Here is a 13,401-nt window from a genome sequence, read left to right as displayed (position 1 = left end):
GGCTGCTATGATTTGGCAGAATCTAAGGAGCACAGAAATTATACTACTTTTTTAACATAAACTCAAGCAAATGCAAAGGAAAGCAAACCAGTTCAGCTGCATGAAATTTAATGATATGTTTTGCTTAGTTCCTTGTTTTGCCATTTAATCTCTGCATTTGTCATTTAAACTAAAAATTGGTGAAAATATACATGTTTGACCTTTCTATTGATTGTATCTAATTGTGTTTAAATACAGATGAGTATAAACAATCCCTGAATGAATGTATTCAAACAATGAACATGTGTAACTAGTTTCTGAGTGAGATTTAGTCAAACATTACTGAGTCCTTGAGATTCAAGCAAGTAGACATAACTTTTCAAGAGATTCTAAAGAAATTCAGCTAGGTGCCTGTTCACTAGAACTATCTGACCATGCAACGAATGTTGGAGACATACCTCTTCCTACTGATTTGTCATTGAACTGTCCCCAGGTTTACTTTATGCATGGAATCCCTGTCCTTCATGCCTTGGGAGAAAAAACAAAGAGCTTGTGGCCATCATACATCTTATTAGGTCTGAAGAGAAATGGGCATTGGTTTGATCTCAAAAAGATAGTTTTCTTTCCTCTTCCTTCCTCACTTCCCTCGTCCTTTCTTTCTTTCTTTCTTTCTTTCTTTCTTTCTTTCTTTCTTTCTTTCTTTCTTTCTTTCTTTCTTTCTTTCTTTCATTTTCCAAAGTCCCAAGTTTATCTTTAAGGTATAAAACACTATTCATTAACTAATGAATGTATAATTTAATCTGTATTCAGCGAACATTATTGAACTCCTATCAAGTACCAGGCACTCTAGAAGGTAAAATCATTACTCTAGTGTCAAATTATAAACAAAAGAAAGCCATTAAACTTCAGTTGCTCATATGGGGCAGACATGTAATTACAGGCAATTATATTGTGCTATATATGATAAATATATGGTATATACACCCAAGAACATATATTAACTGTGTGATCCCAAAGGAAAAGGGCACTCATTCTTTTCCTGAAAAAAAAAAAAAAAGTCTTTTGGGGGAAGGTGATAATATGTGAGAAGGAAGTCTAAGGAGATATAAGGAAGGATCAGAATATGCTTTGATTTTTTTTTACTATTTTATTTTTAATCAGATGGTATGTATTGCTGAATGGAATTGGACTTTATGTCTCCTTTATTCTCAGCTACAGAGTTGTTATTATTAGCCCGCAAACTTCCTACCTCCTCATCACCATTGGGAAAAAATGTGTACACATTATATATGGAGTTTGTGTGCTACACAACATAATTGATTTTTGACATTTAGAAGTTAGTTACTTGCAGTTACAAAGATGGGAATGGAGGGGAAAGCTATTAAAGAAATCATAATGGCTTTTTAAAAAATCACCATTTAAATCACTGGTTCTACAGTGACAGAACAGGAAATGAGGTCATGTGGCACCATTTATTTTATATTGGAAAGGTCTTCCTTAAAGGCAATTCCTAGGTGGATTTTTTCAACAAAAACAGTCCCCAAGGCCCTTTCTATTAACATATATTTCCAGATGGTGGTATCAGTTGTTGTCATTAAATTTTTATATTCACTTTTCCATTTATTCATTTGATGACTATTTATTAAGAACCATCAGATCAGGCACAATCTCAGGTGCCTGAGAAATAGTAAATGTTTAATAATGGTGGGGGGAGGGGGTCTGGATTTGTAGCACTTGCTGCTTTCCCTGGTGTAAATACTCTCATGATGGTTGATTTCAAGTTGTCGACAGGACGCCACTGAATGAAGAGCTGGGAGAAGATGTATAGAATCAATTCTTGTGAGCTTGTGTGAGCTCACTTCAGCACACCAGTGGATACACCAGTGAACAAAGTACATGGAAATCACATCCTCATGGTGTTGTAGGATTTTTTTTTTTATATCAACGCCTGGAATTTGTTGTCTCGCTGCTTTGAAGAATGAAGAGGTGGACACATAATANAGTGGATACACCAGTGAACAAAGTACATGGAAATCACATCCTCATGGTGTTGTAGGATTTTTTTTTTATGTCAACGCCTGGAATTTGTTGTCTCGCTGCTTTGAAGAATGGAGAGGTGGACACATAATGAGCAGCAGGCAAAAGTTCATTAAAGTATAAATCAGAAAGGAAGAATAGTAGGAAAGCTCTCTTTACTGAAAGGGGACATTCAAAAGTGAATGCTCGTGACTATAGACAAGTGTCTTTGTTTTATAAGGTAGTGGTCAGCCCGCCCTTCACTTCACTTCCCCCTTGGTCCTTCTCAGGTCCTACCCTTATTGGCTGGAAAACTCTAGGCACTGGGTTGTCCATTCCTGATTGCTCAATTCCATTAGATGAGGGGTGGTCTGTGGCCACATCATTCCTTGTGGGTCAAGGGTTTTATGGTGCACTGCTTATTTTTAGTCAGGTCTTTTGTCAAATTCCTGAGGGTAACCTGAGGGGGTGTAGGCGGTGTCTGTTACATTCTTAAGAGAACACCTACTCCAAAGAGGGGTTTACTTTGGTCAGGCATGCCCAGCATTGTTCCAAAATAAGTGTTTGTCCCCCACCCAGGGACCTCAGGTCCTAACCTTTTCTTTTCTGACTACTGAATCCCATCTTTTTTTATCATAATAGAGCTAACATTGTACACTGAACTATTTAATCTTGGGACTCTGCCACACCCCTTTGAAATATTAACCTTTACAAACTAGGTAACGGGAAACACAATCAGAGATGTTAAGTAACTTGAACTAACTCACACAGCTAAGAAGGTGTTGAATCTAGGACTCTTATCTAGAGTTTCCGATTGTGATAATTGTGTGTCACATCATGTAACCAATTCCTCATGATAGCTCATTGCAGTGTGTTGAAAACTGCAGGGTGTGATCAGTCAACATTATTAAAACCAAAATAGAATGAGAAAAATTAAAATACATTGTTTGGTATAAGGGATAAGTATTGTTTGTAAAACTTTGTTTTCATTTATGAGTGAATATGAGATCACAAATTAAAATCTGCCTTTTCCTCTGGCTTACAGTCAAAGTAAGTTTGAAAACAGCTTTCCTGACTTAAGCCTCCTAAAATAGCCCTTTAATTGATGTGGTACAAAGGAAATGCCCAAAGGGCATAATTATTGAGCACCCCAGCGAATTGAGTGTCCTCTCTGGGGAGAGCCTCAGAAACACAATTGCCCACTTGAGGTCAAAGGGCAGCTTTTCTTCCACCTTGAATCCACATTTAGGCCTTAATTACGTTGCTGTTACTAACCGAACCCCTCTCAGAGTAGCAGGGGGATGCTTTCGGTTACAGAAAATGAGTCAAAGCCTATGTTGTAAGAACATTGCAGGCTTTTAAATTTTATCTCCTGGCTTTGCTGTGGACGGTATTGTAATTCAGTGGTTAGCAGTGAAAATATTAAAAGAAATCGAAGCAGCAAGAAAGAGGAAAGCCTGTCAAGGCCAAATCCATTGTATGACTACGAGGCGGAGACAGAACAGTGGTTGTGGAACAGAGGAAACAGCATTGCTGAGCTCCACAGCCACAGGGGTGAACCAGAAGAGAGGCTCTGGGGCTGACCCTGACTCTTCTTTTGACCCAGAGTGTCAAAATTTCTGTGACTTTACTGTGAATTTCTTTTGGAACTCCCCTTCTATTTGACCAATTTCGTATAAAATAACACTCAATGAAATGGATTTGGGCACTTTCCTGGTCATAAACCTCTGAAGAACAGAAACTTTGCCTATTTTGTCCCCCATCATCTCCACAACACCAAGCTAATAACCGTTGTTCCATAAATAATTGTTGATTAAATAACTATATGCCTGAATAAATATAAAAAAGAACTTTGGAAACGATATTGTTAGTATAGCTTTTAAGCTGTGAATTTCATAATGAAATAAAAAAAACTAACTTTTTTGATTTGTTTTCTGGTTTATTATTTGCTAATTGTGGTTACAATATTTTATTTTTTCTTTTTTTAGTGTTTATTAATTTATTTTTGAGAGAGAGAGAGAGAGAGAGAGAGACTACAAGCGGGGGAGGGGCAGAAAGAGAGGGGGTCAGAGGATCTGAAATGGGCTCTGTGCTGACAGCAGACAGACCAATGCAGGGCTCGAACTTATGAACCACAAGATCATGACGTGAGCTGAAGTCTGATGCTTAACTGACTGAGCCACGTAGGCATTCCTGTGGTTACAACATTTTAAAATCATAAAATTGTTATAGACTCTGTAAAAGTTGTATTGTGGTAGGGTCCCCTCCATAAGGAAATTAAAAGAAAAAACCTCAGGGCAACTTGATTATATGCCTATGTGACAACATCCCTTACGACCTTGTTACATGAGACCATTTCATGGGAGACAAAGAAGTAGAAAATATATAAAAAACTACATCACGTGGCATTCGGGACTTAGTTCTTTGGGCATGAACCCAGCCAAGTGGTGCCCGCAGGAATAAAGTCTCCTGGAAAGAAAAGTCTCGGTGTCACGACTCTGTGTGAGAATCCCGGTGCATTGCAGCTGCTATAACAAATTATCACAAACTTAGTGGTTAAAACAACATAAAGGTATCACCTTACATATGGGTTCTAAAGTGTAGAATATGTTTCACTGGGCCAAAAGAGAGGTGTCTGCAGAGCTTTCTAGAAACTCAGGGGGATCCTCTGTTTTCTTGTATCTTCTAGCTTGTAAAGGCTACCTACTGCCTTTGGTTGGGATGTTGCCCTCTTCCGTCTTCACAGCCAGCAATGGCCAAATAAGTCCTTCTCTTATCATGTCACACTGACACTCACTCTCCTGCCTTCTTCATCCACATTTAAGGACTCTTGTGATTACGTGGGCCTGCCTAGTTAACCTAGGATAAACCCCCATCTCAACGGGATTAGGATTGTGGTGCCAGTGTTCTACCTACTATAGCTTCTAAACACTGGGATTGAAATTCTTGTTCTGTGGTCAGCAAAGGGTAAATTCAATAATAGCACCTTGTCTTCCATTGGCTCATCCATCCAGTCTGAAACTTTTACAGAATCCGAGAGGCTTGAGTCACAGAGTTGGGCTTCAGTCCCTGCTCTGCTCCTTCTAGCTTTGTGACCTTGGTCAGGACAACTAGCCTTTCTCAGTGTCATTCTGAGTGTGTGAAATGGCAATGTGTGTTGCAGAAGTTTTGTGAGGAACAAAGAAATATGGGCAGAGGCAATATATTTAATTTATAGACTTATTAAAATATTGATTTATTCTCACTGTTAGGAGAGAATAGAAAGAATGAAAGAGAAGCTAAACCTCTTGGTTCTTGCTTCCCTTGCCTCAGTGGCAATTGATGGCCACTTTAACGCTCTAGCTGAAGCCATCTTGAAATTTTTATTCCAGAAGGAGACAGGACTGCTCAGGAAGGGGAGAGATGGAAGTGAGCATCTGAGATGATGACAGAGGTGGCCAGCTTCTGAGCCTAAGTGGACACGGGTATTGCTAGCAGTCAGGAGTTTTGTTTTCCATTTGTACCAACACACCAGCACCTCAAATGGTGATGGCTGCATGTGTCTCAATGGGAAGTAGGATTCCTAATACAGATTCCTATCGTCGTGTAGTGGGTTTCTTGCACAGAGAGTTGTGACGCTGAGGCTTTTCTTTCTGGGAAGCAAGTTTATTTGTGCCGGCACAAGCTCAGTTGGGTTTGTACTGAAAAACTGAGCCCCGAACTCCACATGGAGGCATGGAACTCCACGTGGAGGCATGTCTTTGATACATTTCCTACTTCTTAGTCTCCCATATATGAGTAATGTATAGGCATACAGTCTGATTGGGTGGTCTCAGGTTACACGGTCGTGAGGGAAGTCATGTACGCACACTAGCCAGGTTGCCTTCCCTTATCTTGAGGTCTATTCCTTTAGGGAGGGGACTTTATAACAGTCACTCGTGGCATAGTGGTAAAGTATGTGCATACCGTGAAAGCGCCACAAAGATCTGGGCAAGGAGAAGGAGCACAGTGGTTCACACAGACTTCACTATTCTTGAGTTGTGAGGGGGAGGGTGGGGGTGGATTGAAAATTTTGATTTCAGGGGCACCTGCATAGCTTAGTCGGTTAAGTGTCCAACTCTTGATTTCAGCTCAGCTCAGGATCTCACTTCGTGGGGGTGAGCCCTGCATTGGGCTCTGTGCTGACAGTGAGGAGCCTGCTTGGGATTCTCTCTCTCCCTATGTCTCCGCCTCTCCCCTGCTCACTCATTCCCTCTCTCTCTCTCTCAAAATAAATATTTAAAAAATAAAATAAAAATTTAATTTCATAAAAGAAGGGTATTTGCTCTTTCTTCTTTTATAAAGCTTCTCATTATGTAAGAAACTTTTTTAAAAAATAGCATTTACCTGATTAATTTTCAGTCTATGTGATCTAATTTGATTCTTCCCAGATACTCTCAGGCTGAATGCAAAGTAATAAAAACTTTCTGATTCCCTTGAATATTTTTCCACCAATGTCCTTCATAAATAAGGCTTTTTAAAAACCACATGGCAACAGGTGTTGGATTTTTACTCTTCATGAAATGAGTCAAGTAATACTCTCTTTTTATTTGAAATCTTCACTCCTGTTCCTGACATTTGCCAGTGCCAGTGTACTAGTTGCTACTTGCTATAAAATGCAAAAGCAACATTTCTGAGAGTCTCACTCAATATGATGAAGAATACATTTTAATGACTTGAAGGACACTTACTCTATTTAACCAAAGTGTGTATGCATCTTGATATTATTTTAGTTTAATTTTTTAAGTGTACATTACTTATCCAACCAATTGGAACTATTCTAGTGTGCATTTATTTATGAATACTTTTAAAATTCCAAATGGCTCATAATAGCATCTTTGAAACTACAAGAGTTGATGCTGTAAGTGAATATTAAGACTCATAACCCAAATGAAAAGCTGTTATTGCAGAATACTCAAGTCATTTTCTAGAGCATAACATCTTAGCAATTTTAAAGATGTTTATTCAAAATACCAAGAAAAATTAGACAACATGATGACAGTCCCTTTGCAAACCTCAATTGTTAAAATCATTCTTGAACCACTCTACTGGAAAAGATCAACCAAACCCAAAAGTATTCATTAGCATCACAATAAACAAATGCTGACTATGGTAATAAAAATGCCACGAGAATTTTAATAGCCAAGGAAAACAATCTTCTAAATAAAAAAGCCTCAACACTCTAGATGTATAGCTAGATTATTCTATAAAAGGGGAGGAGGTATAAATCTCTTGTATGGGCTTGAGAAAGACAGTCGTCTGGTTAATACGGTTCATGTGGTTTACCACTACATAGTTCTTGGAGAATCATTCTCTTCATTGGAGAATGTTCTATCTACGTAGTAAATATCTCATTCAGTAATATGTGTATTCTATGAACCATCTCATTCTATTTTTTAATACAGTGTGTGCTTTTTGGGCTGGCATGTATTTTTCTACTAATTATTAAATATCAGTTTTAAAGAAATTTGTATACAATCTTCACTCTGTTTAAATTCCTTTTAGAGAATGAAAACATGCCAAGCAGTGGCTCTAAATGCGTGACTCTCACACTGGGGGGAGTTTTTGCCTTCAGAGGACATTTGGCAATAGGAGGAGACAGTTTGCGTTTCAAAATTGGACTTAGGGTGGGGCACCTGGGTGGCTCAGTCAGTTAAGTGTTTGATTTTGGCTCAGATCATGATCTCAAGGTTCCTGAGTTCAAGCCCCATATCCAGCTCTGCACTGATAGTGTGGAGTCTGCTTGGAATTCTCTCTCTCTCCCTCTCTATGCCTGTCCCCCTCTTGTGCTTTCTCTCTCTCTCAAAATAATAAAATGAACATTAAAATTGGATTAGGGATGTACTTCTGGGTCCTGAAGTGTAGAAACCAGAAATGTGCTGAACAATCCTACAATACATAGCAGAGCCCCCACAGCGAAAAATTATCCAGCCAAGGATTTGTGAATAGTGCCAAGACTGAGAAGCCTTCTTTCCTTCTATCTTTCCCTCTCTCTTTCCCTCCTTTACTTTTCTTTTCTTTTCTTTTTTCTTTTCATTTATTCTCTCTCCTTTCCTTTCTTACTTCCTACCTTCTTTCCACCCTACCTTTCTCTTCTTCCTTCCTTCCTTCCTTCCTTCCTTCCTTCCTTCCTTCCTTCCTTCCTTCCTTCCTTCCCTCTTTGCCTCCTACCTCATCTACCTCTCTTTCATAATGCCAGAAAAGTCCAGCAGGAATTGAGAGCACACTGCATCTCTCTCCTCCAACCCTGCAGGAAGAGATACCATTCTTTTGCCTTGACCCAGGCTTCTTAGGGCCCAACTGTACCATCCAGAGCTGAGGCAGTGCTGCCAGAATGTCATAACCTGGCCAGATAAGTAATAGATGGAGATGGGAAGGTAAATTGCTTCTGCTAGAGAGGACACAGAGGAAGCTGATAACATAAAAGTATTGTAGCGTGCATTCTGAGAAACCATTTGAAAAGAAATGTTTATTTATGAGGGTTCCAGAGAAAATGTCATTTATTGAATCTCATGATTTCCCTGCATAGATAGAGTAGAATAAGAACATTCAATCTGTTTTAATGTGGGAAGTTAACACTTTTATTTTTCCTCCTTTTCTTGCTCTCCTGGGACTGTTTCAGACAAGGCTGTATTACTTATATTTCTAATTATTTCAGATCTTGTATTAATGGACCATCTCTGTCTGTTATTAAAGAAGAAGATTGATTTATTTGAATAACAAACCTGGTGGTGGGAGAAGAATCCATGGGGCATGGGCCACAGGAAGAACTTTGGAGATGAGAAACAAGTTTGCATTTTTTCTGCCTAAAATTTAGGAAGTACTTCCGGTAAATTTTTCAAAAAGCAAGAAGAGAGGAAAGAACTTGATGGGTGGACTTAACGGAGAACCACTGACAGGACAGAATCTTCCAGGGGCTTGATCTCGGTTCATCATCTGCTCATCTTTTAATCACGAAGGGCTTCTCCGGGCGAGCCCTGAGGGAGTATGTTGGCTGAATCTCCTGAAGCCCTAAGAAACCCTTAGGGCACATCCATCCGCGTTCACTTGGAATGCCCAGCAAGATAATGACTATTCTTAACACAAATATTTATTTGGTCCTGCCACTGTCTGTGCATACACATCCAATGTCTCAGAAAACTCCCACAAGCCCAGAGAGAGGTCCTGAGCTGGAACCATCAAAGGCAAAGTCTGCTTCAATAATTTTTTTTTTTTTGAAAGGGATATTTTAAGTGGGGCTTGGGACATTTAGGTGGCTCAGTCGGTTAAGTGCTGGAACTTTGGCTCAGGTCATGAGCTCACTGTTTGTGGGTTCAAGCCCCATGTCGGGCTTTGTGCTGACAGCTCAGAGCCTGGAGACTGCTTGGGATTCTGTGTGTGTATGTCTCTCTCTTTGGCCCTCCCCAGCTTGTACTCTGTCTCTCTCTCTCAAAAGTAAATAAACATTTTTAAAAAATTAAGCATGACTTGAAAGAGAAACAAACACTTTTCTGGGACAAAACGTGGCATGCGCACAAATACAGATTTTTTTAAAATGGTTATTTTGCAAAATAAATAAGTAAATAAATAAATAAGAATAAATCTGACCCAGTAGTGGTTCTATTGGCAGTAACTAGAAAATGATTTCAGTCATTTAAGGAGTAATTATCTTACATAACGAGAAATTAGTGATTTAACTTCTGCAATGTCAAGTTTTGGCACTGGACTCCCCTGAGTTCAAACTGACGAAATAAAGAAACACAGCATCGCTGGTAAGTACAGAACGGTATGTGGCTGGCAAACATTCTATATCTGTGGAGTTACTTTTCTCAAACTAAAAACAAAACTGAAAAAATTAGTAATAAAGGTTGGGCTATGAAGTAGTTAAATATTTCTAGAAGGAAAAAACAAACCCCTTTCTTATTCCCTTTGGGGAAAACACAGTTATATAAAGTAAGCATTTNGAGCACTGGGTGTTATATGGAAACCAATTTGACAATAAACTACTTGTAAAAATATATATATATAAAATAAAATAAGCATTTCAATAAATAATGTTAGAGTACCCACAAACAAAAACTTTCCACAGAAGCGTGCACCCCCCTTTCTATACTATAGATTTGTATCGAAATATCGATCTAATTTTCCAGACACTATCTGTGAACACTGCAGCAACTCTGCATATTTGGTTCTTGTGTTTTCTCGGCTTAGACTATATGCACACGGTGGCCAGTGCAAATTGGAGATAAGAATGCCCGTTGCGAAAATATAGACTTGTTTCTGCAAATGCACGTCTGAATAAAAGCTGTCAATAACTATTCATCAATATGTTTCACTGGCCAATTTTTTTTCAGCATATGCAGTTCCTGTAATTTGTTGTGATAATGCTGGTTTAAAATAGCTACGATTCCAGTCAGTTCACATTAACAATAAACAGACAGACGGCTCACCAAAAGACGGATTTTCTTTTTCACTAGCCCAAATATGCCACACAGCTTACTTTTAAAAAGCTGAACACCTATGAAAATCATCTTCTGTGATGGTTAGTTTTTGCGTCCACCTGGCCAGGCCACAGTGGCCTGGTATTTGGTTAAATATGATCTTGGATGTTTTCTGTGAAGGTGTTGTGTGGATGAGATTAACATTTAAATTGATAAACTTTGGGTAAAGTAGATTACCTTCTGTAATGTGGGTCGGCCTCATCCAAATAGCAGCAGGCCTCAACAGAACAAAGACTGACCTACCCGCAGCAAGGAAAAATTCTTCCAGTGGGTTGCTTTGTTGCCTGAACCGCAGCTCTTCCCTAGTCTCCAAGCTGCCAGTTTACTCGATCAGATTTTGGACTCTCCAAACTGCCATAAAGGCATGAGCCACCCTCTTAAAATAAATTCCTCTCTCTCTCCCTCTCTCCAAGGACAGACAGACAGATAGTTAGATAGGTAGACAGACAGGTAGATAGATAGATAAATACAGAGATAGAGATATAAATAAGTTTCCTCTCCAATGTCACCAGCTTTCTTTACCTTTTTGTTTATTCAACCAATGACCTTGATATTTTGGACTTTTGAAAAGCAGTGTAAACCTATTTTCCACCAAAGGCACAACCCTCTCTGATAAGGCAAGAGGATTTGTAATCCAATTATTTTTCTTAAAGTAACCAGTTTCTTTTCTTTTCTTTTCTATCTCTTCAACTGACACGTTCAAAAAATCGCTTCCAATTTCCTTGAGGTCCTTAACTAGTTTAATTGCCTACTCAAACTCTTTCCTTTTTATAGAACATTCCTATAATTGAGAAATGTTAGATAATTTAAAATTAATCAGTATTTATTGAGTACCTAATACATCTAAGAAGTTGGACTGATTAGAGACATAACAAAAAAGCATAAGAGTAAGCATCAGTCATCAATTAATAGTTACACGAATCAGTATAGAACTAGCTATATCAAGTATGGGAGGGAGCCTCCCCCCTTCCCCCACTGGGAAGGTCATGACTGCTGATAACCCAATTTGGAACCAAATATGAAACATGTAGTTACAGTTTTATTTTGTTTTTCTTGAATGAGATGAGAATTTTGAACAATTCTGTCTGTTGCACTGAAAAATCAGTGAATTAGAAATTCATGATAATTGCTAGCAAAATAACAACAGGAACAAAACTGTTAAGTCTGATGGGGTCAACATAGGTAGCCACCTATCATTTTTAATTTAAAAACAATAAGACCTACTGAATGAACCTAATAGATTTAGGGCCCAGGTTTCTATTTCAAATGATCAATAATTGATATTTTTGTCTTCTAAGTTCTGAGATACCTAAGTTCTAAGTTCTAGATACCTTAAACATGGTAGGTCTTTAATCCATGCTTGTTGGATTGAATTGAGTCTTGCTAGAAGTGAGTTCAGAAGACAGAGTAGGCAGTGTGGGAGCTTCCTTTCAATGATCTCCTAAATGCTGCATTTAGTTTACATTTTTATGCTTACCCGTATAAATTTTGTGGCATAAGAATTAAATTCTAAGTCAAAGAAAACTGATAGATCTGGGGTAGTGCTTTTTTTTTTTTTTAATGTTTATGTATTTTTGAGAGAGACAGAGACAGAGATAGAGCATGAGTTGGGGAGGGGCAGAGAGAGAGGGGAGCACAGAACAGGAAGCAGGCTCCAGGCTCTGAGCTGTCAGCACAGAGCCCGACAGGGGTCTCAAACTCACAAACTACAAGATCGTGACCTGAGCCCAAGTCGGACATTTAACCGACTGAGCCACCCAGGCACCTCTGGGGATAGTGCTTTTTAACGTCTGTACCTTACTCTCTTTTTCTGAAAAATGAGCATAGTAAACTTTGCCTCTTCTATAGGAAAGATGATAAGAAAGTTTTTTTCCAAAATCTGTGAGCTTTGCATTATTCAGAGGCAAAATATTAATGTTGTTATTTGTAGTGTACAGGTTACCACAGTAGACCACATCCAGAACACAGAGATATAATCAGGTGTTATTAAAACAAAATTAGTAAAAAAAAAAAAAATCAACATATAGTTGGTATTAGCTGCTTCTAGAAATAAATCTCTCTATCCTTTAGGAGACAGTCTGCCAATGCTCTTGAATCATGTTATTTCCTAGATCAAATAAAAAAAATACCCAGATTACTTCTGTGAATATAATCAAAATAACCAAAATGTTTCTCAAAAAATATAACCCGATAGTATTTTAATAAACAATCCTATTATGCTTTCCCAGTGAAGTCATTTCCTCCAGATAACTATCTCCTACCTCTCATTCCTCTCAAAGGGAAGAGATTGAGACACATACCCACATCTATGATAAAAATGTGGTTCTGCATTGAAAGATACTCCCAGAAGTTTATACCCCTCAACACAGAATTCAAGTACACTAACTCTTTATTGCTGCCACTTACAACCAAGTCCTAAGCCTCAAGATAGGGTTGGAGGATTTTAGTCCAGGGACACCATGCTTTTGTCCTTCTGATGTTTGTGTGAGAATTTGAATTGAAGCAGTCTTGAGCTTTCAGTCATTATAACATCTGCTTATGGCTTGGGAGATGATGGGTGAAATATTGTTCTGTCTGGAAAGCAAGACTGTTCTATTTTAATTGGAATAAAACAGCTACTGTTATGGGGCTCTGGGGTGTTAACTGATGTCACTTGTTAGGGACAAATGCTCATCTAAGGCAACACAAAGAGCCTATCGTTTTTACGTACTTTTAAGTCTACTTCTTCACAACTCATTAAAAGATGTTGAACATTTAAATCCTTCCTGCACAATGAATATCAAGCAGCCAGCGAAACTCCCCTTGCATAGCCGCAAAAGAAACATTTTCCTCTAATCAATTCATTTATTATATTTGACTGTAATTGAAATATCACTCCAAAATCATGTGTTTATAAATATCAGCTGTA

The sequence above is a fragment of the Crocuta crocuta genome, unplaced genomic scaffold, assembly GCF_008692635.1.
Source record: "Crocuta crocuta isolate KB4526 unplaced genomic scaffold, BGI_CrCroc_1.0 scaffold274, whole genome shotgun sequence".
In the NCBI taxonomy this organism is placed as follows: Eukaryota; Metazoa; Chordata; class Mammalia; order Carnivora; family Hyaenidae; genus Crocuta; species Crocuta crocuta.
This window is presented reverse-complemented; position numbering follows the sequence as displayed.